The following is a 27,743-nucleotide window of genomic DNA, read 5'->3' as shown; positions in this document are numbered from 1 at the left end:
ATTTCTATATCAAAATGATAGAAAACACATAGTTCAGTCCCATTACAGCAAGTGTACATTGATTTGATATTTTCCTTTCCTCTCCTTAGCAGGGTTCTACAACTCATATAGCATTTCCGTAGTAATGATAAAAGCACACAATTTATAAATGTTTATGATTTATTGTATATTTCATATTGAAAGCACAGCCTTTATTATTAGTTCCTTCACTCCTTTATTCTTAGCACTGATTATGAGGGTGGATGATTATACATTCAGTGAAAACTTAACAAATAAAATTTCCACAGGGCTTTTACAAAAGAATATACTATAGTCTTAATCTGTAAACAAAAATAATGTATGCAAACATGGCTGCTTGGTCTTTTGTTTTATTTTCAATCTAATTCTGGGTTTCTTTTACTACATAAATGATTACTCACCTCTGTAGCATATAGGACCTGAGTAGTCATAAAATAGCTTATCTCCAGGTTGGGGAGAGAGAGAGAGAGAGAGAGAGAGAGAGAGAGAGAGAGAGAGAGAGAGAGAGAGGGAGAGAGAGACTACTAAAGTTCTTATCATATATATGTGAGGAACAGAGTTCTATCCATAGAGTCACTGTAGAAAGTCAGGTACATACTTGTAGTCTTGACTGGGGATAGGCAGGGAGGAGACATTCTGGGAATGGTAACAAGCCATCTTAGTTAATGAGGCGAGTTTCAGTTGCATTGAGATTCTGAAAAAAACCAACTAGATAATGACCTCTGACCTACGCATAAATGGGCATAACCATTACCTTACAGCTGCACATACATGAACACACAACAACCCCCCTGTACAAAATAAATAAAGTGATAAATACTTAAGTCAGCATATATTTGGAAATATATTCTGTTACAACTATTCTATTAAGTTCAATTTTATCCTTTGTACAGTGTTAAAAGTATTTGAAGGGAAGAACCAAATGTCTGCAAAGTTACTCTATGACAGTGACAATAGGCACTCTGATTGAATGCTTACATGGCCTTTATGGACAATTAGCTAAAATGGAGAAGTTCTGTTCAATATAGGACCGGGGCACAGAAGATTACCCAGAACGTATTTGCAGTGTCTTCTGACACATCTTGGTGGAATTATTGCAGAAGCAGCCCTGGATAATCAAGAGAAGGTCAGAGCATATCACCTGAATAATTTTCTTGACATGCCATCATCAGTCATAAATGAGTGATCTCCCATCCAAATGACCTCCTTCACTCTTGCCCAGGTAAGATCAGCTTTATGACACTGTGTACCAAATAAGAACCAAGTGAACACTAGAGAGGTTGAAATTAGCCAAGGAGGCACAAGTCACACAACTTTATGGAATACTAAGAGAAGACAAAAGAAACACCATGTGGAAACTAAGCTATAAAAAGAGTTGAAAGACCATATCATGAAAAATCTCTGAAAGATGAGAGTGTACAGGGATAATTGTTCAAATGGGAGGGGAGGCAAAATGAATTCTGGCCTTGGATAAAATACACTAAAATGCCAGAGAATATATATTGGAACATGATTGCCAGAAGTTTCTGCACTTGTTCTTAACCATGCCCATCTCTTTCTCTTAGTTTTACTTAATAAGTAGGTCAGTCTAATATAAATTTGTATAAGGAAAAATAGATTGAACATAAGCTTTTGTGTTTCTTAGCTATGGGCTCTTGTGCATTACCTCTATAGTAAATATATAAACGTCTTGCTCAAAATGTTAAGAAATATAACTAAATTACATCAAGTGTGCCGAAAGACCTAACACAGCTACCTATAGGAAGAATTCCTTTAGCCATGTATCTTCTTGTCTTGAGGACACCAGCTGAGGCTCAGAATTTTCCAAATGAAAAGAATAAAGTGAGTTCTGTGGATGAACAGTGGTCAAAATGTGAGATACATTAAACCACCAACAGTAAGTGGAAGCCGCTGTCATTCCAAAACTCTAAGATGAGTTGTGATTTACTGGAAGCCATTACTTGTTTGGAACTGGGCCTTAGCAGAAACAGAACACTGTCTATCCTAAAGCCTGGTAGAGAAAGATTATCCAAATGGGAACCGAATTCCCCTTTCCTTTGCAGTCTTCTGTCTTGTCTCCAATTAGACTAAATTACATTAGAACAGCCTGCAAGGGACCCCATGGCTCAGAAGCATAAGTCCAGTGGCTACAGGCCAAGTTGTAAAAGTCAGTAAATCTACATGAGCTAATGGAGAGAATCCAGGCTTTATATCTGGATACTTGTCCTGTAAAGTTAAAGAAAGTTGGCCCAGAGGTAGGAATATTTGCTGATCTGAACATTTGTCCTATAAAGTTGAGGAAAGTTGGCCCAGGAGTACATACATATAAGACACATTCTGTTAGGTCAGATTTATATATTGACAGGCATTGAGAACATAGGAAGAATATTAAAGTGTATTTGTTTAAAGAAGAGTTAATAGAAAACTTCATAATTTTTTATTGTTTATTAATATACTAAGATTTAACATGGTTTTTAAGGCACAATACTTTGAATGATCAAGCAGATAGGTACCTTTGATTGATCATTTTTGCTTGTCTTGTATTTTTTTCTGGCCAGTGTGTGTGAGTGTGTGTGTGTGTGTGTGTGTGTGTGTGTGTGTATGTCTGTGTGTGTGAGTGTCTGTGTGTGTATGCATGTGTGTGTGTCTGTGTGTGTGTGAGTGTGTGTGTGTGTGTGTGTGTGTGTGTGTGTGTGTGTGTTGGAGGTGGTAACGTGCTGTGTTAGCAGAGTGTTTAGTGGTTCCACAGAAGAAATACATATTAATTTGTTGTCTGAGTCTTTCCTGCAGATTTGTCATATTTTGATTAAAACACTTCATGTTCTCTAATAAAAACACAGAAGGTGGTCTTGACTTAGAAATAATTATATCAGCAAGCAGTGTACAATAGTGAGACCAGGTGTATGATTTCAGAGCTATAAAGATCCAGGAAGACACACACATAGAATGAGTTTCTATAGATTTTTAAAAATGCCAAAAATTTGTCACGCAATGAATGGCATGACATGAAATGACAGAAAATATAAATTGAGGATTATTTCCAGTGAAATACATAAACATAACTAAATATACAAACAAAAATCCATTACTCAGGTTAACATAAGTACATATGTCTTTGTCATATTTAGGTTTTATAAAGTGGTTGACCTGTAGGAAATTGTGTCTTAGTGTCTGGCAATGTCAGACATAGAAAGACTATAGGTTTTCTAAGAATTTGCTGACCCCCCCAAGATTGTAATTGAAGGTGGGCAGATAATAAAACATATTACATGTCTACTATCAGGTGGTTTTTGCATATACCTTCATTATCACAAGGTTGCATATATATTAAAGTAGCAGAAATGGTACTAAATTGCTAATTGGCCCAAGCCTGATATCAATATTCATTCTTATTTTTTTCATGGATAATGGAATAAAAACGTCTGTCGTATTATGTTCTCTCTTCAATATTACAATATAACAAACTTACAAACTACAATACTACAATAAAACAAACCAAATTCGGAAATTAAATTATTCACTTTGCTAATATGTAAAATAGAGAATAGTTTGTGTGATAAAATATGAAATACAATTTATTAATTACAAGAACAAATACATTTAAAATTGAACTTAGGTACCTGTTTAATATAAAAAAATAATATGCAATAATATGAACATAAGCAAAAGAAACTGATGCACTTGGCAGCATCAGATCCCAGTTCTCCCACCAAAGCAAGCCCTAGATACCCTACCATACCATAAAAGCAAGATTCTAACTTAAAATCCCACTTCATAAAGATGATAGAGGACCTTGAGTAGGACATAAATAATTCCATTAAAGAAATACAGGATAACACAGTAAACAAGTAGAAGTCTTTAAAGAGAAAACATATAAATCCCTTAAAGAAATACAGGAAAACAACCAAACAAGTGAAGGAATGGAACAAATTCATCCAGGATCTAAAAATGGAAACAGAAATAGTTCAGAAATCATAAAGGGTAGCAACCCTGGAGATGGAAAACCTAGGAATGAGATCAGGAGTTAAAGATGCAATCATCAGTAACAGAATACAAGAAATAGAAGAGAGAATCTCAGGTGTAGACAATATCATAGAAGATATTGACACAAAAGTAAAAAAAAAAAATCCACAAAGTGCAAAAAGCTCTATACATCCAGGAAATTGAGGACACAATGAAAGAATAATAGGAGTGAAAATTCCCAGTTCAAAGGGCAGGAAAACACATCTTCAACAAAAACATAGGAAAAAACTTCCCTAATTTAAAGAAAAAGATGGTCATAAATATACAAGAAGCCTACAGAACACAATATAGATTGAACCAGAAAGCAATTCCTCATATCACATAATAATCAAAACACTATACACACAGAATAAAGAAAAAGTATTCAAAGCGGGGGGGGGGGGGTAAAAAGGCCAAGTAATACATAAAGTGAGATATATCAGAATTATACTAGACTTCTCCAAAGAGACTCTAAAAGCCAGAAGATCTTGGAGGGATCTCATGCTTACACCAAGAGAATATAAATGCAAGCCCAGGTTACTATACCGAGCAAAATTCTCAATCACTATAGAGGGAGAAACCAAAATATTCCATGACAAAACCAAATTTAAACAGTATCTTTCCACTAATCTATCCTTACAGAAGATAATAGAAGGAAAACTCCAACACAAGGAGGGAAACTATATCCAAGATAAATCAAGAAATTAATCATTTCACAACAACCCTAAAAGAAGTGACCCACACAAACATAATACCCTCTAGCAAGAAAAGTAACAGGAACCAACGTACATTGGTCTTTAATATCACTCAATATCAAATGGACTCAATCCCTCAATAAAAAGACATAGGCTAACAGACTGGATACATAAACAGGACCCAACATTTTGCCTCATACAGGAAATACACTTCATTGATACAGCTAGACACTACCTCAGAGTAACAGGCTGGAAAAAATTATCCAAGCAAATGGTGCCAAGAAACAAGCTGGGGTGGCCATTTGGATAGCCCCCTCCCAAAAAAAGACTTTCAATGAAATGAAATGTTATCAAAAGGGATAGAGAAGGACATTTCATACTCATCAAAGGAAAACATCCACCAAGATGATCTCTCAATTCTAAACACTTACACCCCAAATTCAAGAGCAACTATATTTGTAAAAGAAAGTTACTAAAGCTCAAAACACACATTGAACATCACACAATAGTAGAGGGAGACTTCAACACTCCACTCTCACCAATGTAAAGATTGTAAAAGAAGAAACTAAACAGAGACATAGTGAAATTAACAGAAGTATGAACCAAATGAATTAAACAGGTATCTACAGAATATTTCACCTTAAAGCCAAAGAATATACGTTCTTCTCAGCACCTCATGGTACCTTCTCCAACACTGACCATATAATTACAGACAAAACAAGTTTCAACAATATTGAAATATCCCATGTATTCTATCAGATTATCACTAAGGCTAGTCTTCAAAAATAGCAGAAAGCCCAGATACTCATGGAAACTGAATTACTCTCTATTCAATCGTAACTCGGTCAGGGAAGAAGTATAGAAACAATTAAAGATTGTTTTAGAATTTTATGAAAATGAAAGCACAGCATACTCAAATTTATGAGATACAATAAATACAGTGCTAAGAGGAAAATTCACAGTCCAATATGCCTTCATAGAGAAATTGGAGAGATCCTATATTAGCAACATCTTAACAGCAGATCTGAAAGGTCTAGAACAAGAAGAAACAGACAAACTAAGAGGAACTCAAACTCAAGGCTGAAATCAACAAATTAGAAACAGAGAGAGCTATACAAATATTCAATAAAACTAAAAGCTGTTTATTTGCGAAATCAACAAGATAGATGAACCTTATCTAGCTAGCACAATTAGACAACAAAAGGAGGTCAAAGTGATAAAATTTGGAGAGGAAGAAGTAAAGTTATTACTAATTTTGGATGATATGATAGTATACATAAGCAACCAAAATTTTTCTACTGAAGAACTCCTATACCTGATATTCAGAGAAGTGGCCGGATGTAAAAATTAACTTAGACAGATCAGTGGCCTTCTTGTACTCAAAGGATAAACAGGATGAAAAAGAAATTAGGGAAACAACACCCTTCACAATAGTCACAAGTAATATAAATTGTCTTGGTATAACTCGAACCAAGTAAGTAAAAGATATGTATGACAAGAACTTTAAGTTCTGAAGAAAGAAATCAAAGAAGACTTCAAGAAGTTGGAAAGATCTCCCATGCTCTTGGATTGGTAGGGTTATCATAATAAAAATACCCATCTTATCAAAAGCAATCTACAGATTCAATGCAATCCCCACCAAAATTCCAACTCAAGTCTTCACAGAGATAGAAAAAGCAATTCTCAACTTCATCTGAAATAATAAAAATCCCAGGAGAGGAAAAAATACTCAACAATAAAAGGCCTTCTGGGGGGAATCATCATTCCTGACCTCAAGTTGTATTACAGAACAATAGTGATAAAAAACCACATGGTATTGTTACTGAGACATACTGGTAGATCAAAGGAATATAATTGAAGAACCAGAAATAAACCCACACACCTCTGGGCACTTTATCTTTGACAAAGAACAAAACCCATCTAGTGGGAAAAAAGAAGGCATTTTCAACAAATGTTGCTGGTTTAAGTGGAGGTCTGCATGTAGAAATATGCAAATTGATTTATTTTTATCTCTGGAAACAAAGCTCAAATCCAAGTGGATCAAGGACCTCCATATAAAACGGGATGTGGTGAATCTAAGAGAAGAAAAATAATGAAAGAGCCTTGTACACATTGGCACAGGGAAAAACTTCCTGAACAGAACAATAGCTTAGCCTCTAACATAAAAAAATGTCAAATGGGACTTCATAAAATTTAAAATGCTCTGTAAGGCAAAGGACACTGTCCATAGGACAAAACGGCAGGCTACAGATTAGGAAAAGATCTTTACCAATCCTACATCTGATAGAGTGCTACTATCCAAAACATACAAAGAACTTATTAAGTTAGACTCCAGAAAACCAAATATCCCAATTAAAAAATGGGGTTCAGAGCTAAACAAAGAATTCTCAAGTGAGGTATCTCAAATGGTCAAGAAGCACCTAATGAAATGTTTAACATTCTTAGTCATCAGGGGAATGCAAATCAAAATGACCCTGAGATTCCCCTTTACACTATCCAGAATGGCTAAGATCAAAAACTCAGGTGACAGCAATGTTGGCAGGATATGGAGAAAGAGGAACACTCTTCCATTGCTAGTAGTACTACAAACTGCCACAACCACTCTGGAAGTCATTCTGTGTTTCCTCAGAAAATTGGAAGTAGTTTTACCTGAAGACCCAGTTATACCACTATTGGAAATATACTCAAAAGGTACTCCAACATATAACAGGGACACATGCTCCACTATGTTCATAGACACCTTAATTCTAATAGCAGAAGCTGGAACAATCCAGATGTCTCTCAATGGAAGACTGGGCACAGAAAATATGGTACATTTACAGAATGGAATATTACTTAACTACTAAAACTGAGAATTTCATGAATTTTACAGGCAAATGGATGAAACTAGAAACATCATTCTGAGTGAGGTAACACACACACACACACACACACAAACACACACACACACACACACACACACACACACACACACACACACACACACAAGAATGCAGTGATAAGTGAATATTAGGCCAAAAGCCCAGAATACCCAAGGTACTACTCACAGACCATATGAAACTTAACAGGAAGGGAGACCAAAGTATGGGTGCTTCAATTCAACTTAGAAAGGTTTAACAAAATAATCCCGGGAAGCAGAGAGAGGGAGGTTCCTGGATGGGGCAGGAGAGAAGAAGTGAAAGGGGACAAGTATCACGTGTGGGAGGAGACAGGATGACTGATGTGCAGAGGCCTAGGTGACTGATATGTGGCAGCAGAGGGTGGGGAATGGGGGGACAACAACTAGAGATTACCAAATGCCAGGAATGGAGAGGCTCCCAGGACCCAGTGGGGATGGATGACATTACCCCAAATACACAACAGAAGAGAGAGAGAACTTGAAGAGACTATCTCCAGTTGATAGACTGACCCTGATTTGAGGGATGGGGTCACCCACTCATCTCAAAATCTTTATCCTAATTGTCCCTTTCTTAAGGAAACTCTGGGCCAAAAAATGGAGCAGACTGAAGGAACCCCACAGGAGGAACAATCAACTAAGCGGACCCCACAGAGCTCCCAGTGACTAAAACACCAAACAAAAAGTTTGCATGGATGGTCCCATGGATCCTGCTACATATGTAGCAGAGGACTGACTTATCTGACATTTGGTGCTGGAGGGGTTTGATCCTGTGAAAACTTGTTGAGCCAGCAAAGGAGGATGTTGGAGAATGGAGTAGAGGGAGGCACCCACTTAGAGGTAAAGGGGAGAGGGGATTCAGTGGGGGATTGTGGAAGGGAGATTATGAAGGGGGGCACCATTTGAAATATAAAGAAATCAAGTAATTAGTGAAAGATAAATAATAAAATAAAATCATTCAAGCTAAAAAGGAAAGAAGTTCTTTGCTCAATGGAATTGTCATGATCACTGGGGATGGCTATGCATGATTGTGTATACAAAGATGACTTCAACCAACATGCCTTATGTCAGAAAAAAATCAGATCAATTAATGTATGCAATAATATCAGAAAGCTATGAATTTTTAGTTGTATAATAGAGTAGTAAACTACCAGAAATATGTAGAAACAGTAATTGTTTGCAGGGACTCAGAAGGATTATGTCCTGTGGGGTTACCAGCATCTCTTGGAGTAACAAGGGAAAGAATACCAGGAAACACATGCGGGGGCGGGGTAGAATGGTTAGTTAAAGAGATCTCTGCTTAGTACAAGGGCATCAATGAGTCTGGCTAGAAGGAAGAAAAATTTGAAGGTCAATCTTAATTAATAACTGTAAAAAACCCTGTAATTTAATGTATGAGTATATATTGGCATAGAAATCATATGAATGTGATTATAATTATTCAAGGTATGCATAGGTTAATGCCTGTTTATGTATTATAAAGTATTATATTTAACATATGGTTGCATATGTTTTATATAAACAAAGGAAACCCTTTCATTGAATTATTTTTACTGGATCACAGATATTAGAATGTAGTTGTCCAAATTCAATTCCAGAAAAAAAAAAATCATGTATAATGGTAAAATATACTTTCTATAAAGGTATTCTTTTCATTATTAAAAATAGCTGTAATTATATTTAATTATTATTTTCTTTTATCAAAGACAGTTTGTAGTTTGAACTCCATTTTTAGAGTGTACCCAGCTTAGAGCCATTGCAGCAGCATATAATTTTTGTAACAACACTTAGAGCAGATTCGGTGAATAGTATTCTCCTGAAGCTCCTCTTTTTCCCATTAAATGACTGATGTTATGAGCTGGTAACTGTTAAATATGGTTTATTTCCCACAGCCTCTTGAGTTTAATAAAATGAAGTACTTTCACTTCAAAGGTGTTAAGAAAAACCACATTTTACCCAGATTTCATCATCCATTCATTGGCCGTAAAATGGGAAGTTCTTGTTACTTCTCCTTTCAATGTAGGCTTAAATTTTATTTAAAGAAATGGCTACTTTCCTTGATGAAACAAAAACACGTCTACAGTGTGGTACAGGTGACATCTTGTCTTAGGCTTTCCATAACTAGAACAAGAGACCATGACCATGGCAACTCTAACCAAGTAAAGAATTTAATTGGTGCTGGCTTACACTTTACAAGTTTAGTCCAAGTCCATTGTTGGCATGGTGAGAAGCATGGTGGTTTACAGGAAGACATCGTCTGGAGAGGCAGCTAAGAGTTCTACCTCTGGGTCCAGGCACCAGAGAGTGAGAGTGAAGCTTGTGCCTGGCTTGTGCCTGGCTTGTGCCTTTTAAACTGCAGAGCCCTAATCCCAGTGATACACTTACTTCAACAAGGCTGCCCCTACTCTGACAAGGCCGCATCTCCCTATAGTGTCAGCCACATCTCACGATAGTGCCTTTGAGGCTATGGGGGACATTTTCACACTACCACAGTCCTCTCTTCAGAATGTTCCTTGGTCACTCAGATAGCCCAGTGCAAAACTAATGACTCTTGATCTCTGCCTCACTCCACAAACAAAACTCAATGGTGGATAACCAATACAGTTAGGGGGAACAGGCTAAATACATAAACTCACATAAAACATATAAGCATACATGTATCTAGAATAAAATATTAGTAAATATCATTATATGATGCAAAAAAAGCACCTTCTAATATAAACACCTAATAAATAGTAATATTATCAACTTAAGGCCTCTTTATAAAAATTGAAGAGTTTAAGGGACCATAGAATGGGTAGAACATTACATACATAAGTTTAAAAAAACTTCAGAATATACAAATAACTTCTCTAGTAATATTAAAGTAATATACTAATTAGATATAGAGAAAATAAAAGACTTTTATCTGGGGATTTACAAAGAAGACAACCCAAAGATTTAAAAAATCTAAAATGTTCTAATATATCTTTATCAAAGAAATACAAATTTAGAAAGCAAGGATAGAATTATCATTTCCAATAGGGGTGGAAGGAAGATAATTATTTTGATGCCAAAACATGTAAAAGAAACATTGCAATAAATATGAAGAGAGAAAAACAAATCAACTCCACTACCTATTCACAAACATGGCTGAAATAAAAATAAAAGCCAATATACAAAGGAATGGTATGGGTATGGACTATATGCTACACATACTGGTGGAGAAGTGGGCATTTGTTACAAATATCCTAGAATTCAATTTTCTAGCATTTAGTAAAGTTGGACATATGTTGGACAAAGGCTCATTTTCCAATATATAGCCAAGTTTGAATGTATATTCTTCTTAGGACACATATAGTACAAAGATCGTTGCTTATGTTAGCCTAAGACATATATAATTCAGATAGCTGCTAACAGTGGAATATTTAAACAAGTACTTTAATAATTAAGTGTATACAAATTTTCAAATACATAACTGTTAAAGTAATTATCGCACAGTGAGCACTATCAATAAATCACAAATTAGATAGTATCTGAATGCAAACAAAATAAATTGTATCAAACAGTTCTGTTTTTTGCAAAAATCATATAATAGCAAAACTAGCCTGCTAAGTTGATTCAGATTTGGTATTTCTGAGGATGACAATAAAAAAGGCCTGGAGAGTTGCCTCACTCATAGACAAGGCTTTCCTTTTAGCGCTAGCATTATTCATATGTGCACTTTTCAATTCACGGTTGTTTATTGTGATGTTCACATATGATTTATGAACATTTTTTGCATATACCTCTATTCAGTAAAATGTTCATGAATGGAGATCAATATAAAAGTTAATGTTTATGCCTAAGCCCCTTCATCCCTGAGAAATGTAGGAATAATGACAATGGGTCATAAAAGTTAAGGAGTCCTTGAACAATAAAAACCAAACTAGATTCAATATAGGAGGAAAATAAACTAAAGGTTATAGCATTTTGGAATGAATGGCTGGCTGGCTCATAAGAACTGAAGGTGTAGACTGAGTGAATTAATTTATCAATTTATTTCATCTAAATAGATATAATAACATCTATTTAAAATTGAATTTATCAACATTGGTTATATAACATCATTTTAATATAAGCATATAGTATACCTTGTGGTGATCTCCCTCTATCCTGCTAAGTTCCCTTTTCTAGACTTTATCCCTCCCATCACTTCTCCTTGTTCCACTAATTGAATTTGTTTTTAGTTTCATGTCATCTGCATGAAACATGTAGGTTTTTGTGTATCTATATAAACTCTAGGCTCCATGGATGAGAGAAAACTTGTCATTTAATCTTTCTTAGATTAGCTTAATTTGCTTAATATGATTATCCCCGGTTATAATCATTTGCCTGAAAATTATACAACTTCATTCTTGTTTATGGCTGAAAAAAATACAGTGTTATCTCAACCATATTTTCTTTATCCATTCCTCCATTGGTGAAGATTCAGGTTGGTTGCTTAAGAGATATTAATAAAGGGAAAGTAGTGAATACTGACTTATAATGTCTGTACATTGTCTTTACTTAAACCTGTTGTGAGTGTCATTGCTTGATCACATGGTTGCTTTATTTTTACATTTATAAAGACCATTCATAATTATGTCAAGTGGCTGGACCAATTCCTATTTTTACCAGAGTGATTAAGGGTTCCCTTTTTCTTTATCTCATCATCATGTGCTACTCTGTTTCTAAAACACTCATATTTTAATTGGACTGAGATGCCATCTCAGTCTGGCATTAATTTGGATTTCCCTAAAAGCTAGTGATATTAAGCATGTTTTCCTATGCTTTATTGGCCATTTCTATTTTAGATTTTAACAAATCATCAGCTTACCTCACTGGCCTATTTGTTGGCTGTATTTTTGGATATCTCGAGTCTCGATTCTTTTAAACACAGTTTTGTATACCACTCTATTAATACTCCCTGATGTGTGTAGCTATCTATTATTTTTTTTGCAGACTCTATAGATCCTCTCTTCACAAGGCTTACTTTCCTCCTTCTCCACACCCTTTCAGGCATGTGTGTCACCGAGCTGAGGAAACTGATGAGTGAGGTAAACATGAAGGGTGTGTACTGACACTCAGATTATACTGAACTTTTCAGAACAAGATGAGAAGCTATCACTGAACTATTTAATATTCCCTCTAAAATAAACATATTAGGAAGGCTTCTACAAGTCAAAACAAATCAAAATGTATAAAAAAAGAAAATAGAATAGTGCAATTAAAAACCATTTGGGAACAACTGGCAAGAACAAGTGGGCATAGATTTTTATAAACAAAAGAATTAATACACTTAAACGAATTTAGCAATGCAAATACAAGACATTACAGAATACATAGTTAATAGCAGAAAATGTTATTAGATGACTTAAAAGACAGATTTTTAAAATAAGTACAATTGTGACAATAGAAAAAATGCAAGATCAAGATTTAATAACTTGAGAAATGTATTGAGGAACCCACAATGCTCAGCCAAATAATGCAATAAAACAAAGAATTAATTACCATAAATCTAAACATTATAAAATGTCGAGTTTGTTAATGAAGAACACTGTGTGCACCACCCCATAACTGGTAGAATTTCTAAAGGAGGGGGGATGAAGAGGGGCAAGAAATGATCAAATGCCTAAGAAAACCCTGATGATACCCCAGAAAGCTCATGACTATGCACATGGAGTGCTCATTCCATGATGATTGTCTAAGGAAGGGCTATATTGCTGTGATAAAACATAATAGCCAAAAGCAAACCTGGGGAGGAAAGCTTTTATTTTGGCTTATAACTTGTAGTCCAATAAGCCCAGGAAGGCATGGGAAGAACTCAAGGCAGGACCTGTAAGTGGGAATAGAAGAAGAGGCCAGTGGTGTGCTGCTTACTAGCTTTCTCAACATGAGAAAGTTTCGTGAGTTTCTCAACATGCTTTCTTAGAGTACTCAGACCTCCAGCTCAGCAGTGGCACTTTCCAGAGTGAGCTGGGCACTCCATCTTCAAGAGAGAAAATGAACTACAGGGTAATATAGAGGCCAGCCTGGTGGGAGACTTCATTCAATTGATGTGTCCTATTCCCAAATGATACTCGTCTGGTTCAAGTTGGAATAAAAACTCGTCAGCCCAGTGATAATAGACCTGAATTAATTAAAGTATGCTATGAAATGGTACCTATGGATAATAAGATTCCAATTTGCCGGGGTTGGGGATTTAGCTCAGTGGTAGAGCGCTTGCCTAGCAAGCAGAAGGCCCTGGGTTCGGTCCCCAGCTCCGAAAAAAAGAAAAAAGAGAAAAAAAAAAGAAAGATTCCAATTTGCCAACAATAACAACACTAGCATAAGAACACTGAAAGAGAAGAAAAACAAAACAAAACTTGAGTAATAAGCAAAGGAATACTGGAAAAAGAATGCTTCAAAATAATATAAATATATTTGCTAAAGTGAGCGGAAGGTGCTTTAAACATTGTTTCATATTATACAATGCTAACATTCAAATGGGAAAGCAAATTGGCATATATGCACATAAAAGATGGAAAAAAATTATGCCACAGACAATTTTCTGCAAAAATTACTTGTAATACATTTTTAAAACCATGATTTTTAAAGAGTAATAAAGATGAAAGTCTTGAATATATTTGTGAGTGGAAAGTCAATAAAACATGTTACGTTTTAGGCTGTTCATTTAAAATGAATATTTCTTTATAAAAATGGACTATACAAAGTCATTTGGAGTTTTAATATTTTTCAATGGAAACATTTTCAAATGAGCCAAGGGAAAAAATAAGTGCAGGCTGTTTGTAGAAGAAAGAAGGTAGGAGAAAATATAAATAATTAACAAGGGGAAAAAGATTGGGTACAATTACATGAGTCACACAGAAAATGCTAATAAAACAAAAGTTATTTACCATGTATTACTTTTCAGTTGACAATCCTATGCATGTTTATGACAGATAATGTGTTACAGGGGATTTCGGGAGTTTATGGGTGCAGCACGAGAGTAGACATGAACAAGATGCATTTTATATATGCACAAGAAATTTAAAGAATAGATAAAAGATGCTGTTACAAAATGAAAGATGAAGTTCATAAAATAATACAAAACTGAGAATATCTACAGCTGAGGAAAATTCTTACACATACTGAATTTCTTTCCCATTAGTGTCCTTTTAGAAAATATTTCTAGATGTATGCAGATACAGCCTCAGAAGTATCAACAACTTTATCATATTGAAGTGTTGTCAGTCAAGGCAACTGGAGCACTGACAAAAGGTATTCAATAATATCCCCAGAACACTGAATATTATTTAATTATTAAGGCATCCCTCGTAGGCTGAGATGTTCAAATCCAGACTTGTCTCTAAAACTAATGTGCACGTTAGCTGAAATGTACGTTCCAGAGGAAGTGAAAGAAGAGTTTTAGTTTGTTGACAACTGTGCCTGCATGGAAACATTGTCAAATAAACAAAGGAAAAATAAAAGGACTATTTTATTTTAAAGGAAGATCTGCATGCATGTGTCTTTTGTTCAAGTAACAACAAAACAAACAAGCAAAAGCTGTTTCCTTTAGCCCTTCAGTTCTGCGCTTAAATAAGCCACCTTATCAAGGTCTTTCCCTGCTTTCCCCTTTAAATATTCCTTGCCCTCCTGCAACGTTGCTATTCTGTGTTTTCCAAAACACTGATGTTTATCGAAAACTGTCCATGATATGTTCCTCTGTAACCATTGTCTGCAGTTTTCTCATCTACTCCTTGGAATAAAAACTCCACATAAAAGCAGATGGGAGAGCCCTGTTGCAGCTTTCGGGAAAATATTAAACACTAAATAAGTATTTGGAGAATGAATGAATAAAGGCGTGAATGTAGATTTTTACTTTTCTAATCTATAAACTGAAGACATTTCTGAAATTAAATTCGGGCAATAAGAAGTAGCTAGAGCTCTCTGCTCCCAGAACCGGTGAGAGAGAGACCCAACCGCCTGGTCAAGTGGGCACTCCTGAGGCTGCAGAGCTGAAGAGACCACCAACTCTGCTCACCCCTGCCCACATCCCTGGCCCAAGAGGAAACTGTATAAGGCCTCTGGGCTCCCGTGGGGAAGGGCCCAGGAGCGGCAGGACCCCTGCCTGAGACACCACCGGAAACTGAAAGAAACAGACCGGATAAACAGTTCTCTGCACCCAAATCCCGTGGGAGGGAGAGCTAACTAAACCTTCAGAGAGGCAGACAAGCCTGGGAAACCAGAAGAGACTTCTCCCTGCACACACATCTCGGACGCCAGAGGAAAAAGCCAAAGACCATCTGGAACCCTGGTGCACTGAAGCTCCCGGAAGGGGCGGCACAGGTCTTCCTGGTTGCTGCCGCTGCAGAGAGCCTGTGGGCAGCACGCCACGAGCGAACTTGAGCCTCAGGACCACAGGTAAGACCAAATTTTCTGCTGCAAGAAAGCTGCCTGGTGAACTCAAGACACAGGCCCACAGGAACAGCTGAAGACCTGTAGAGAGGAAAAACTACACGCCCGAAAGCAGAACACTCTGTCCCCATAACTGACTGAAAGAGAGGAAAACAGGTCTACAGCACTCCTGACACACAGGCTTATAGGACAGTCTAGCCACTGTCAGAAATAGCAGAACAAAGTAACACTAGAGATAATCTGATGGCGAGAGGCAAGCACAGGAACCCAAGCAACAGAAACCAAGACTACATGGCACCATCGGAGCCCAATTCTCCCATCAAAACGAACATGGAATATCCAAACACACCAGAAAAGCAAGATCTATTTTCAAAATCATATTTGATCATGATGCTGGAGGACTTCAAGAAAGACATGAAGAACTCCCTTAGAGAACAAGTAGAAGCCTACAGAGAGGAATTGCAAAAATGCCTGAAAGAATCGCAAAAATCCCTGAAAGAATTCCAGGAAAACATAAATAAACAAGTAGAAGCCCATAGAGAGGAGACACAAAAATCCCTGAAAGAATTCCAGGAAAACATAAATAAACAAGTAGAAGCCCATAGAGAGGAGACACAAAAATCACTGAAAGAATTCCAGGAAAACACAATCAAACAGTTGAAGGAATTAAAAATGGAAATAGAAGCAAGCAAGAAAGAACACATGGAAACAACCCTGGATATAGAAAACCAAAAGAAGAGACAAGGAGCTGTAGATACAAGCTTCACCAATAGAATACAAGAGATGGAAGAGAGAATCTCAGGAGCAGAAGATTCCATAGAAATCATTGACTCAACTGTCAAAGATAATGTAAAGCGGAAAAAGCTACTGGTCCAAAACATACAGGAAATCCAGGACTCAATGAGAAGATCAAACCTAAGGATAATAGGTATAGAAGAGAGTGAAGACTCCCAGCTCAAAGGACCAGTAAATATCACCAACAAAATCATAGAAGAAAACTTCCCTAACCTAAAAAAAGAGATACCCATAGACATACAAGAAGCCTACAGAACTCCAAATAGATTGGACCAGAAAAGAAACACCTCCCGTCACATAATTGTCAAAACACCAAACGCACAAAATAAAGAAAGAATATTAAAAGCAGTAAGGGAAAAAGGTCAAGTAACATATAAAGGCAGACCTATCAGAATCACACCAGACTTCTCGCCAGAAACTATGAAGGCCAGAAGATCCTGGACTGATGTCATACAGACCCTAAGAGAACACAAATGCCAGCCCAGGTTACTGTATCCAGCAAAACTCTCAATTAACATTGATGGAGAAACCAAGATATTCCATGACAAAACCAAATTTACACAATATCTTTCTACAAATCCAGCACTACAAAGGATAATAAATGGTAAAGCCCAACATAAGGAGGCAAGCTATACCCTAGAAGAAGCAAGAAACTAATCGTCTTGGCAACAAAACAAAGAGAATGAAATCACACAAACATAACCTCACATCCAAATATGAATATAAAGGGAAGCAATAATCACTATTCCTTAATATCTCTCAATATCAATGGCCTCAACTCCCCAATAAAAAGACATAGATTAACAAACTGGATACGCAACGAGGACCCTGCATTCTGCTGCCTACAGGAAACACACCTCAGAGACAAAGACAGACACTACCTCAGAGTGAAAGGCTGGAAAACAACTTTCCAAGCACATGGTCAGAAGAAGCAAGCTGGAGTAGCCATTCTAATATCAAATAAAATCAATTTCCAACTAAAAGTCATCAAAAAAGATAAGGAAGGACACTTCATATTCATCAAAGGAAAAATCCACCAAGATGAACTCTCAATCCTAAATATCTATGCCCCAAATACAAGGGCACCTACATACGTAAAAGAAACCTTACTAAAGCTCAAAGCACACATTGCACCTCACACAATAATATTGGGAGATTTCAACACACCACTCTCATCAATGGACAGATCATGGAAACAGAAATTAAACAGTGATGTCGACAGACTAAGAGAAGTCATGAGCCAAAAGGACTTAACGGATATTTATAGAACATTCTATCCTAAAGCAAAAGGATATACCTTCTTCTCAGCTCCTCATGGTACTTTCTCCAAAATTGACCATATAATTGGTCAAAAAACGGGCCTCAACAGGTACAGAAAGATAGAAATAACCCCAAGCGTGCTATCGGACCACCACGGCCTAAAACTGGTCTTCAATAACAATAAGGGAAGAATGCCCACATATACGTGGAAATTGAACAATGTTCTACTCAATGATAACCTGGTCAAGGAAGAAATAAAGAAAGAAATTAAAAACTTTTTAGAATTTAATGAAAATGAAGATACAACATACCCAAACTTATGGGACACAATGAAAGCTGTGCTAAGAGGAAAACTCATAGCGCTGAGTGCCTGCAGAAAGAAACAGGAAAGAGCATATGTCAGCAGCTTGACAGCACACCTAAAAGCTCTAGAACAAAAAGAAGCAAATACACCCAGGAGGAGTAGAAGGCAGGAAATAATCAAACTCAGAGCTGAAATCAACCAAGTAGAAACAAAAAGGACCATAGAAAGAATCAACGGAACCAAAAGTTGGTTCTTTGAGAAAATCAACAAGATAGATAAACCCTGAGCCAGACTAACGAGAGGACACAGAGAGTGCGTCCAAATTAACAAAATCAGAAATGAAAAGGGAGACATAACTACAGATTCAGAGGAAATTCAAAAAATCATCAGATCTTACTATAAAAACCTATATTCAACAAAATTTGAAAATCTTCAGGAAATGGACAATTTCCTAGACAGATACCAGGTATCAAAGTTAAATCAGGAACAGATAAACCAGTTAAACAACCCCATAACACCTAAGGAAATAGAAGCAGGCATTAAAGGTCTCCCAACCAAAAAGAGCCCAGGTCCAGACGGGTTTAGTACAGAATTCTATCAAACCTTCATAGAAGACCTCATACCAATGTTATCCAAACTATTCCACAAAATTGAAACAGATGGAGCCCTACCGAATTCCTTCTACGAAGCCACAATGACTCTTATACCTAAACCACACAAAGACACAACAAAGAAAGAGAACTTCAGACCAATTTCCCTTATGAATATCGACGCAAAAATACTCAATAAAATTCTGGCAAAACGAATTCAAGAGCACATCAAAACAATCATCCACCATGATCAAGTAGGCTTCATCCCAGGCATGCAGGGATGGTTTAATATATGGAAAACCATCAACGTGATCCATTATATAAACAAACTGAAAGAACAAAACCACATGATCATTTCATTAGATGCTGAGAAAGCATTTGACAAAATTCAACACCCCTTCATGATAAAAGTCCTGGAAAGAATAGGAAATCAAGGCCCATACCTAAACATAGTAAAAGCCATATACAGCAAACCAGTTGCTAACATTAAACTAAATGGAGAGAAACTTGAAGCAATCCCACTAAAATCAGGGACTAGACAAGGCTGCCCACTCTCTCCCTACTTATTCAATATAGTTCTTGAAGTTCTAGCCAGAGCAATCAGACAACAAAAGGAGATCAAGGGGATACAGATCGGAAAAGAAGAGGTCAAAATATCACTATTTGCAGATGACATGATAGTATATTTAAGTGAATCCAAAAGTTCCACCAGAGAACTACTAAAGCTGATAAACAACTTCAGCAAAGTGGCTGGGTATAAAATTAACTCAAATAAATCAGTTGCCTTCCTCTATACAAAAGAGAAACAAGCCGAGAAGGAAATTAGGGAAACGACACCCTTCATAATAGACCCAAATAATATAAAGTACCTCGGTGTGACTTTAACCAAGCAAGTAAAAGATCTGTACAATAAGAACTTCAAGACACTGAGGAAAGAAATTGAAGAAGACCTCAGAAGATGGAAAGATCTCCCATGCTCATGGATTGGCAGGATTAATATAGTAAAAATGGCCATTTTACCAAAAGCAATCTACAGATTCAATGCAATCCCCATCAAAATACCAATCCAATTCTTCAAAGAGTTAGACAGAACAATTTGCAAATTCATCTGGAATAACAAAAAACCCAGGATAGCTAAAGCTATCCTCAACAATAAAAGGACTTCAGAGGGAATCACTATCCCTGAACTCAAGCAGTATTACAGAGCAATAGTGATAAAAACTGCATGGTATTGGTACAGAGACAGACAGATAGACCAATGGAATAGAATTGAAGACCCAGAAAAGAAACCACACACCTATGGTCACTTGATTTTTGAAAAAGGAGCTAAAACCATCCAATGGAAAAAAGATAGCATTTTCAGCAAATGGTGCTGGTTCAACTGGAGGGCAACATGTAGAAGAATGCAGATCGATCCATGCTTATCACCCTGTACAAAGCTTAAGTCCAAGTGGATCAAGGACCTCCACATCAAACCAGACACACTCAAACTAATAGAAGAAAAACTAGGGAAGCATCTGGAACACATGGGCACTGGAAAAAATTTCCTGAACAAAACACCAATGGCTTATGCTCTAAGATCAAGAATCGACAAATGGGATCTAATACAACTGCAAAGCTTCTGTAAGGCAAAGGACAGTGTGGTTAGACAACACGGCAACCAACAGATTGGGAAAAGATCTTTACCAATCCTACAACAGATAGAGGCCTTATATCCAAAATATACAAAGAACTCAAGAAGTTAGACCGCAGGGAAACAAATAACCCTATTAAAAAATGGGGTTCAGAGCTAAACAAAGAATTCACAGCTGAGGAATGCCGAATGGCTGAGAAACACCTAAAGAAATGTTCAACATCTTTAGTCATAAGGGAAATGCATATCAAAACAACCCTGAGATTTCACCTCACTCCAGTGAGAATGGCTAAGATCAAAAACTCAGGTGACAGCAGATGCTGGCGAGGATGTGGAGAAAGAGGAACACTCCTTCATTGTTGGTGGGATTGCAGACTGGTAAAACCATTCTGGAAATCAGTCTGGAGGTTCCTCAGAAAATTGGACATTGAACTGCCTGAGGATCCAGCTATACCTCTCTTGGGCATATACCCAAAAGATGCCTCAACATTTAAAAGAGACTCGTGCTCCACTATGTTCATCGCAGCCTTATTTATAATAGCCAGAAGCTGGAAAGAACCCAGATGCCCTTCAACAGAGGAATGGATACAGAAAATGTGGTACATCTACACAATGGAATATTACTCAGCTATCAAAAACAACGAGTTTATGAAATTCGTAGGCAAATGGTTGGAACTGGAAAATATCATCCTGAGTGAGCTAACCCAATCACAGAAAGACATACATGGTATGCACTCATTGATAAGTGGCTATTAGCCCGAATGCTTGAATTACCCTATATCCCTAGAACAAACGAAACTCAAGACGGATGATCAAAATGTGAATGCTTCACTCCTTCTTTAAATGAGGAAAAAGAATACCCTTGGCAGGGAAGGGAGAGGCAAAGATTAAAACAGAGACTAAAGGAACACCCATTCAGAGCCTGCCCCACATGTGGCCCATACATATACAGCCACCCAATTAGACGAGATGGGTGAAGCAAAGAAGTGCAGACCGACAGGAGCCGTATGTAGATCGCTCCTGAGAGACACAGCCAGAATACAGCAAATACAGAGGCGAATGCCAGCAGCAAACCATTGAACTGAGAATAGGACCCCTGTTGAAGGAATCAGAGAAAGAACTGGAAGAGCTTGAAGGGGCTCGAGACCCCAAAAGTACAACAATGCCAAGCAACCAGAGCTTCCAGGGACTAAGCCACTACCTAAAGACTATACATGGACTGACCCTGGACTCAGACCCCATAGGTAGCAATGAATATCCTAGTAAGAGCACCAGTGGAAGGGGAAGCCCTGGGTCCTGCTAAGACTGAACCCCGAGTGAACTAGTCTATGGGGGGAGGGCAGGAATGGGGGGAGGGTTGGGAGGGGAACACCCATAAGGAAGGGGAGGGGGGAGGGTGATGTTTGCCCGGAAACCGGGAAAGGGAATAACACTCGAAATGTATATAAGAAATACTCAAGTTAATAAAAAATAAAAAAAAAGAAAAAAATAAAGATAATATAGGAAAAAAAAAAGAAGTAGCTAAGCAGAAAGCTGCCCTGTTCATCACCACCACTACTGACTCAGTGATAATATGGTTCTGAATGGCAGAAATGATCATAATACGTTATTGACTCTGGCTACTAAAACTTACATTAGGGCAGAGTTGTGTAATGCTTTCATTAAAATGGCTTTTGTGGTTTGTCTTATGTCATGGAAACAAATAACGGCCTGCTCTTTCTAAATAAAAATAATAAACCACTTATTGTTGGATATTATTAAAAAACATACTTAATTCCATGTGAGCAATGTAAGTATAAATTGAAAAGTCTTCAACGGGGTTGGGGATTTAGCTCAGTGGTAGAGCGCTTGCCTAGGAAGCGCAAGGCCCTGGGTTTGGTCCCCAGCTCCGGAAAAAGGAAAAAAAAAAAAAAAAAGAAAAGAAAAGTCTTCAACTCAAGTAGGTCTACTACCCCTGTGATGTTAAAAAAAAATCTCTCTACATCTGTCCCTCCTTTAGTTCCTGCAGACACAGTAATGCATTATTTTAATGGGAACAAGATAACATTTGTGGTAACTAGATGAAATAGTGATCCTAGTACGTTTGACTAATTTACTTCTGCAGATATATTGAAATGTACCAAAGCCAGATGTTCAAGGTGCCAAGTTGAACAATGAACCTGCCTAGCCTTTGACTTACAGTTCTGGGAAGACAAAACCTGCTTTTGCTTTTTCTATGTTTAAAAAGGTGAAGTAAAAAGTTTCGGCTCCTCTAACACTGATTCGCCCACGGGTTTTATTAAGGCTGATGGATAGCTTAAGCAAACCATGTAGAAAGATTCACAGATATACGAAGGTCATTTCTTTCAAAAAAAGTAAACAAACGCATCCCTTCCATGATTATATCTTGGCAAAGAAAAGTAAAAACAGCAAAAGCGTTTAAATCAAGAGAGGCTGCTCAGAAGGATTTAAGAAGAATCAGCTTTCTAGAGTCACACATAAAGTTTCCTCTGTGGTGAAGACATAAATAACAACAAATTTTATGTTCTCCTGTGGGCGGGTTTTTTTTTTTACAATATTTAAGAAATTCGTTGTCTCCTATATGGAGAAGGTATGTAAATTTCGGCTAACTGGAAGAAAATAATTTCAGATATGTCAACTAACCATATGATTGGTATAACAGAAAAACAGCATATATTATTATACCATTATCATAGTAAACATGTTCACATGAACACACACACATACACACACACTACTGAAAGATATTAGTAGCAAAGTAATAACATTCTATCTCCACTACTTCTATTTAAAAGTAGCTTTAAGATAAAAAGCAGGTTTCAAAAAGCATTTAAACTGTAAATTTAAACTGGGAATGGCTGTTATAATCAACTCCAGGATAATTTGAATATGAATAAACACTGTTGGGTGGAATAATAGGATTCTTCTACCATTCAATTCTAATACAGCATGAGTTGACATCCATCTATGGTTGAGAATAATACTTTAGGAGTCTGTAAAAAAGAAAGAAAGAAAAGAAAAAGAAATAGAAAGTCTTATACTATATTGTTAATAAAGAAAATGTTGGAAATGGATGAATTGATGAGTTGATGAGGTAGAGTTCCTAAGCAATTTAGAGTCTTATTTCACCTGTGAACTCAGTTCAAGACATCAGAGCGTCATGAATCGTCAACAAACATGATAATATAAAAGACACACAATTACATTTCAGAGTCTTACTCCAAGGAAACAAAAGTTTATGAATTGTTTAACACAATGAAAAGTAACTATCTTATCATAACTCTGTGATCTTAAAGAATACTCTAAAACACTTAGAGACATCTTAATAAAGTAGAGAAAACAAAACACATAAAACTAAAATGTTTACGAGGAGGCAGAAGCAGGGAAGAAGATGGGCAATGAGAGACAGACAAACAGAGAGAGAGAGAGAGAGAGAGAGAGAGAGAGAGAGAGAGAGAGAGAGAGGAAGGGAAGCAAAGAGAAACAGAGAAAACGAGACGGACATACACACAAAGAGAAATGTATGAGAGAATAAAAAGAAGAATAAAAAGAAATATGCACACACATGTCCTATAACTGAGAAATGTACTGAATGAAAAATTAAACAATATCATGAACATCTGTGATGTGTCATCAAGAGAGATAATATGTGGATTTTTCAAATCCCAGAAAGAAGAAAAGGAGAGAAAATGACAGAAAAGTATTTAAATAAAGAATACTCAAAAGTAACCCCCAATCTTTCAGTTTAAAGATAGAATTATTGAAGAACATTTTAATGAAATCATCCATGCTACAATAAGCAAGAATTTCTGTTATGTAAGGGCAATCATCACTTTACTATCAAAGTAACCTTGTTCAGGAAATCATAAGATGAGGTATTCCAACTGTTGGAAAACAATCCCTTGAAAAAAATTTAAAAAACTCAAACAAAAACAAATATAGAAACAACAAAAACAACAACAACAAAACTAAGAAAATTTTCCATAAAAGCTAACGGTCAAAAATTTGGGACATAGAAAGATTTTCCCAGATAAATACGGGAAGGGGGATATCATCAGTACACATCACTCTGTTTAAGTCTACTGTTAAGAAATGCCGAAGGAAGTGTGTTTTGTGGGATAAGGAAGGGGGATTGTAAGTTTGAGGCTATCCTTGGATCTGAAGCAATGCTTCCTCCGAGAAAAGAACTGCAGGGGGCTTCTGCAGTTTTTTTTCAGGATGAATTATTCATTATCATATTACATACAGGCCTAAATGGGTAATATTGTTCTGCTACCAGTATTTTAGAGACACAAAATAATCTCTTATAATTATCCTTGGTGAACATTGATTTATAAAAAAGTCTGATAGGTTGTTAAAATTAACCTCTATGACATAGAAATGAGGACAACCTATGATCAACTTTATACCATGAATATAGTTGTGCTCAACATTTGCATATCAACAATCATAATAAGCTAAATAAAAATGGAATCAGGGATAAAAATAATTCTGACATTTCAAAAGGTTCAGAACACTTTTGATAATACATGAAATCTTTTTGATGAAAAACTCTTAGTTGCATACAGAAGGATCATTTCTATATATATAATAGTCAACATCAAAGTCAATCATTTATATACTCTAAAATCAAGAACAATACAATTGAGTCCACTTTCTGAAATAATATTAAAATTAGCACTTAAAGTTTCAGCCACAGCATTTTAGAAGATAAATAAAAGGAAGACAGTAGTAAAGGAGGAATTTAAATTATCTTCATTTGTAGATGATATGTGTTACTAATAAAATGCTAAGCTTGTGGTAGAGAGTTTTTTAGTGGATGAGAGCACTAGCTGTTTTTTCAGAGGACCTAGGTTTCATTCTCAGTAAACAAATAGCTTGCAACTGTCTGTAACTTTAATTTCAGGGGATCAGATGTTCTGAACAGATATGCATGCAGGTAAAACTTCCAAACAAACAAACAAACAAAAAAAAGCTTTTGTCTAGAAAATCCAATGATCAGGAGAGAGAATAGCCAAGTCATAAAAAAAACAGAAAAATCTTCCATTGAACATAAAGAAATTGAGTTAGCATCTGTATGGAGCCTTCATCCCCATATAGATTCTTTGGCTCAACAAGATACTCATTAAATTATGGAATGAGAAACCTGGACACAAACCCAGCCGAATAGCCTTTTACCTACAAACTGTCCTGAAAGATTTGCTGGAGAAATGGGACACAGAACTTGTTGGAGTGCCTGGTTTAACTTGAAGTTCACTCCATGAGGGTGAACCCATGTCCAATACTGCCTTGATGATCAGGAACCAAATACTGGATCCCAGAGACCTAGGATGGTGTGCCATGCTCCGTTGTCATCAGAGAGGCTTCCTTTGACAACCATGGGATCCAGTGTAGAGGCTCACAGACAGGCACTATATGTAGAGCCTAAAATGGATGTCTCCATTGGATTTCTCTCCTTGGGGATCAGGGTACTCCAGAATAGGGTGAGGAAAGTTTGTAAGAGTAAGGGTAGATAGAGCACACAGGAAGAACATTGCCCATTAAATCAGCTAAGAGGTACTTTTATGAGTTTATAGAGACTAATGGGCAAAGAGGGTTTGCAAGGGTCCACACCAGGTACCCTATATATGTGTTATGGCCTTTAGCTTGGTGTTTTTGTAGAATTCCTAAGAGTGGGAATTCTACACTCCTTTGCCTGCTCTCGAGACTCTTTTTCTCCTATTGGGTTGACTTGTCCAACATCCTTAGGAGGGCTTTTACCATGTCTTACTTTGTTTTGTTGTGTTGTGTTTTCCCTTTTTATCTCTTAGATGCCTGCTTCTTTCTGAAAGGGAACTTAGGCAGAGTAGATCTGAAAAAGGGCGGAGGTGACAAGGGGAGCTGAGGGGAGTTGAGGGAGGAAAAACTGTGGTTGGGATGTATTGTATGAAAGAAGAATATTTTCAGTTAAAAAAAGAGAGAGAAATCTTCGCCAGCTATTTTATCTGACAGAGAATTAATATCAACATTGAGGCACTATATAAAGAAATAAATATTAACATCGAAAAAGTAATCAATAAAGTGTTAAAATATTTGGAGATATTTTTCAAAAGAAGAGATATAAATGTCCAGAATGTACGACAATAATGTTTAATATACTTAAGTATTAGAAAAATAAATATGAAACTTCACTTGAATTCTGTCATATGAGTTAGGATGGAGATTAACAGAAGACAATGAATAATAAAAGTGCCCATGTGCCTAAAAAGGAATCCTTATACTGTATTAGTGGGGAATGCAAACTCATATAAACACGAAGGAAAACACATGGGCATTCCTTGTAAACTAAAATCAGACCTACCAATGGTCCAATTATACCATTCTTTGGTATTTAGTTGAAGGATACTAAATCAGTATATAGAAAGATACTGTCACACCATTCTTTGTTGAGTTGCTATTCACAGTAGCCATTAAAAGGGATAAATCTGGTACTTCACACCTGAACTGATACAGAAAATAGGACATTATATATTCTTCGAATATTATGTTTCCTTAAAGGTGAATGAAATTGCGTTGTACTAAACCAAAGTGGATAGCAGTAGACAACATCTTGTTGTGATATTGGCCCGTTATAGAAATATAAGTATCATGCAGTTTTCTTCTTCATGCAGAAATAAGCAAAGAAGATGACTTGGAAGTAGAAGGACCACGTTAAAGGAGGAAGGAGGACAACGAAATGTGGGGAGAGAAAAGGAATAAAATGTAAAGGGAACTGGAACATTATCAAAATACAATATATACAATAGGAAATTGATAGAAGGCTGGAGTCACTGAATTTGTTTTGTGCTGGCCATTACTTCTGGGCATGGTGTGTGGCTTTATACTCAAATACAGGGGTATAACTCATCTGAGTAAAGAATTCTACCACTGAGCTCCATCTACAGGCCCCAGGTTTAATACGAATCACCTAATCGTTGCATTTAAAGCGTTCTATTCTTCTTTGTTTTTTATTTTGTTTTGTTTCATTTAGGATAATCTTATGTATTACAAGCTGGTCTCAATGTCACTATGCAGCCCAGAATGACCTTGATTTCAGAATTCATTTAGCATCCCAAGTGCTGAGATGACAGAACTACTCCTCCAAGCCTGATAATATTTTTATGTTTTGAGTTGT

At 36.6% G+C, this 27,743-nt stretch overlaps 1 long non-coding RNA gene across 2 annotated transcripts in view; it reads left to right on the top strand.

Annotated features, from left to right (window-relative positions):
* The window catches only part of LOC120095175 (uncharacterized), a 60,194-nt gene extending 32,811 nt beyond the window's left edge, over nucleotides 1-27,383 (top strand). Inside the window, exons 3-4 of one of the 2 annotated variants that reach the window (XR_005490422.2) lie at nucleotides 1,047-1,240; nucleotides 27,241-27,383. This is a non-coding gene — a long non-coding RNA (uncharacterized LOC120095175). Of the gene's footprint in view, nucleotides 1-1,046; nucleotides 1,241-8,190; nucleotides 9,543-27,240 lie in introns of those variants that run through there. The other variant, XR_005490423.2, reaches the window with a different exon arrangement.
* The last annotated feature ends 360 nt before the right edge of the window (nucleotides 27,384-27,743 follow it).

The sequence above is a fragment of the Rattus norvegicus genome, chromosome 10 (genome assembly GCF_036323735.1).
Source record: "Rattus norvegicus strain BN/NHsdMcwi chromosome 10, GRCr8, whole genome shotgun sequence".
Classification (NCBI taxonomy): Eukaryota; Metazoa; Chordata; class Mammalia; order Rodentia; family Muridae; genus Rattus; species Rattus norvegicus.
Note: the sequence above shows the minus strand (reverse complement) of the source record. Positions and strands in the feature narration are given on the sequence as shown.